Source organism: Carassius gibelio, chromosome B12 (assembly GCF_023724105.1).
Source record: "Carassius gibelio isolate Cgi1373 ecotype wild population from Czech Republic chromosome B12, carGib1.2-hapl.c, whole genome shotgun sequence".
NCBI lineage: Eukaryota > Metazoa > Chordata > Actinopteri > Cypriniformes > Cyprinidae > Carassius > Carassius gibelio.
Genome location: NC_068407.1, coordinates 1535224 through 1539356, shown reverse-complemented (window position 1 = coordinate 1539356; position 4133 = coordinate 1535224). Strand labels below are relative to the sequence as shown.

Sequence of the window (4133 nt, the reverse complement as noted above, 5' to 3'; positions counted from 1 at the left end):
GTTTAAGGTTGTCTTTTTAAAACGGATCTCTGTTTTGCAACATTGAATCATTATTTTACTGTTTATCGCTATAAAGCTGCTTTGAAACAATCTGTCTACAATTACATCGGACAACTTCACATTTAATGTTTAAAGTTAAAGCTCTCTGTGAGAATAGCAGGGGAATAGCAATTTTTAGTTTGCAAAACATTTTGTTCTAATTCTGAGTAAATGTGTTTCTTGTTGATCTGCATGTTAACATAAAGACACACTACTGTATGTTACTAGCAGTTTTATTGTTTGTTCTGTTACTATATCGGTGGAATACATGGAACATACCAACAATACAAAGTGTAATACATTTTTTATTTTTATATAAATGAACCACTGTACAAAGCCACACTTCAAGTGTAGAATATTAAACAAAAAAATATTTCCAAACTGAAGTTATATTAACACTCACTGTACCAAACTGGCATTCATTTCAGACATTCCTTTAAAGTCAGAAAAAAAAGAGCAAAACCCAAACACAGTCTGAGTTTCGCTGTGTTTCCTCTTTACAGTCACATGTACAAATATACACACTGATCACACAGATCAATAATATACTGTTATTTCACAGAAACTTGTATAAAACAGAAACTGGGTTTTAAATCAACCACCAGAGTTATATATTCAGTAGTTTGAGATACAAGAGATAGTGGAGTATGTAGTTTAGTGGAGTTCAAATAAAGCTTGTGTGTTTCATGAGCACTACATGAAAAGTCAAATAAAACTCATTAGTTTGGTTTTGCTGAATCAATAATATTTATCGAACACTGGTCAGGCCCCGGTGAGGAGTATTTCAATTGTTCAAGACAATTACCGTTGCCATCATTATGTTTGATGCACAGAAACATCCTCTTCAGGAACCCAAAATATTGTTTTTTGCTAATTATTGCCATTAAGATGATGATGAGGATGACAGATAAGACCACAACTGCAGTGATGACATCATTCTTAGATTCATCTGCTGTGTTTGATGATGACCCTGGAAGATGAATGTATGTTTAATGATTAATTATAGTGTTAAAGTCATAAACTCAACTTAAGTCTATCAGCCTGCAGACACAGACCTTCACAAAACACTTCTGCTATTGAGAATCTGATCAGACTGATTTCACAGGCAAATCTACACATCTCTTTTCTGACTGAATATCTTGAGAGATGCACTACTATTTAGAAACAATGATCATGCAACAGTTAGGCCATACACATGGCGGTAAATTGCAATCATTTATTGAAATAGAAACAGAATATGCTGTACCTGTTATGTCCACAGTGAATTTTGTTGTTTTCATTCCACATGTTGTTTGCACAAAGAAGCTGAATTCTTCTGTATTGTTAATTGCTGTTGTTGGAGTGTAGCGGCATGTTAAGATGTTACTCTGTTTACAGTAGTCTTTAGGAGGCTCTGTACAAATGGTTGATTCATTGGGGTATTTAAACTTATACATTATAATGGAACAATTAGAGCAATTCACTGAGACACTGCAGTGGAGATTTCCTTCCTTCCCCACAGATCCAGTCACTTTCTCACAGCTTACACTGATATCTGAAACATAATAATGTATATCATTTAATCAACTGAACAAGATATTTTATATATATATATATATATATATATATATATATATATATATATATATATATATATATATATATATATATATATCATTGTTTTGTGTAAAAGAGTACATTAATGGGCATTAAACAATGTATTGTTAATAAATAATAAATAAATAATAAACCATTTCCCCCCATTTTCTTACATTTTTAGTCTCTCTTCTAAATTCTCACACACATAGCTGAAGTTTATTCTCTTACCTTCATCAGCTTGACAGAGAGCAGTAAAGGTCCAGAACAGAGAGAACAGTTGCACTGCATTCACAACATTCATGGTTGTAATTCTGCAAAATGGAAAAAAAAAATTATAAATATAAAAAAATCTGAAATTTACATCAGAAATTAAACTCAACTCAGGCAGTATTATAGATCAGAGAGTTTAAAGAGACATTAAAGAGGATAATTTACTACAAAGTTTATTTCTACAGACACATTGTTCAGTTGCAGGGTTTTACACTTAGTTTTGAAGCGCTAAAGGGATTATATGTATAAAATACACACAAAATCCCAAAATGTATTAAAGTAAGACATTGAAAGCACACAGCAAAATGTGTTTTTGAAACATTCCGTTTATGACAATGTTTCTGTTACTGGCTGAAAGAAAAACAAGTTTAATTCTTTAGAAAACCCTGCAACACTAATCAGACAAAATCACATTAAAAAGTTTTCTATAGTCGACATAAAAAAAAAAAAAAAAATTGCTAAATGTCTAATAAATGTATTTGAAGGTTTTCCAGTAGTTGCTTATGAATGTGTAAATGTTGAGGGAATTATTTCTCACCTGCGGTCTGTGTGTCCTCACTGTCTGAGTTTACTCCGCTCTGTTTCTCTCTGCTGTTGCACAAGCAGTTAAATAGAGCTCCTGACAGGGGGCGTGTCTCAGTGGAGGAGGAGGGGGAGGGGGCATGCTGGGGCACTGCCTCCAAATGGGTTGGCCTCCAGTGACAAAAAAAAAAAAAAAAAAGATACATTCTAAAGTAAATCCTATTGATTTTATTATTATTTTTTAACTTGAATAAAATTACTTGTTAACAAATGCAGTAATAAAGCGCATTTTTTATTAATTAATTTATTTTTTTCATCCCTGTATATATGAATTAAGTTACATTTGAGAATAAATCTTTTTTTATTATTATTATTATTTGAAAGAAACTCCCTATATCTTTACTTCTTTTCATGGCTTGGCACTGCTGTCTTCCCTTCCTTCAAAAGAAACACTTATGTGTGTCTGTTATTCTCAATCTCAAAAAAAAAATAAAAAAAATAAATAAAATCAAATTGTGAATGAAATGCGCACATCCATGTCATTTCACGCGTAAATGACTAAGTTAGGCCTGACAATTTAACTAACTGACTTACTCTCATGCATTAACAAGTATCATCAGACAATTATTATTATGGAACATTCTGTGCATATTGTCATTTGGTGCAATCTTGCTATGTGGTCACTGTCACAAAATAAACTGATACAAAATATGCAAATCAACATGACTGTATATCTTTTGATAGCGCCCAGCGTATTTTACTTTTATTGTGTTTTTTTAAATGTTGACTGAACATTGGATTGAAATCAACCATGACCAACGCGAGCAGAGCCATATATATATATATATATATATATATATATATATATATATATATAATATTAGCTACCTTGCAGTATAGATATCAATCAGCAGTAAATTCACCATAAACATTCACAATAAAATGAAATGACGTTGTAATTGTTTCTGCAGTGAAATCAGTCAGTGGTTCATCTGCCGTGATTACACTCGTTTTCATTCAACACACTCCGTGGCCCTTTCAAGTCTTGTGGTTTTTTCAGGTGATGGAATGAGGCATTGTCTTGACTCTGAATACTCATCACGTGTCAGTTTGTTCTCTTTCCTGGAATAGTTATGATTTCTCAAACAGATGCACCTTTATCTCAAACAGCAGACAGTGGTGTTATGCAAACAGATTTTGGGTTCATATATAAATATTGAATTCAAATGTTGCTTTGAATAAAAGAATCTGCCAATTGCATAGATATCATTCTTTCCTCAGATTTCAGAAAACTGGTTGATTTAAACTGTGTAGAATTACACTAAAATCATTCTACCTTCAAATCTCTTGATTTAAAAAACAAACAACCCCTCAAATATATAAAAATGTCCGGCTGAAAAATACTTTCATGTATAGGCTACTTTAAACAAAATTATAAATGCAACACTTTTGTTTTGGCCCACATTTTTCATGAGCTGAACTAAAAGATCTAAGACTTGCTCTATGTACACAAAATGCCTATTTCTCTCAAATACTGTTCAGAAATCTGTCAAAAGCAAAAGTGCAGCGTTTACAATTTTGTTCAGATCAGCTCTTTACTCGGAGCACTCTCACCCACTTTACTAGTTTAACTGGTGTAGCTTCCCATAAACAGAATCCAGATATCGATCTCTACACAACACGTCAACAAGTCACACATATACAGACTGATCACACAGATGAAT

The 4133-nt window shown here is 32.4% G+C and overlaps 1 long non-coding RNA gene across 1 annotated transcript; it reads right to left on the bottom strand.

Annotated features, from left to right (window-relative positions):
• Positions 1 to 326: 326 nt before the first annotated feature.
• On the bottom strand, positions 327 to 2467 carry LOC127968832 (uncharacterized). Its single transcript, XR_008156139.1, has 4 exons — positions 2426 to 2467; positions 1846 to 1928; positions 1286 to 1573; positions 327 to 1009 (listed from the first exon to the last, which is right to left on the bottom strand). It is a non-coding gene; the product is annotated as an uncharacterized LOC127968832 (long non-coding RNA).
• Positions 2468 to 4133: the final 1666 nt, after the last annotated feature.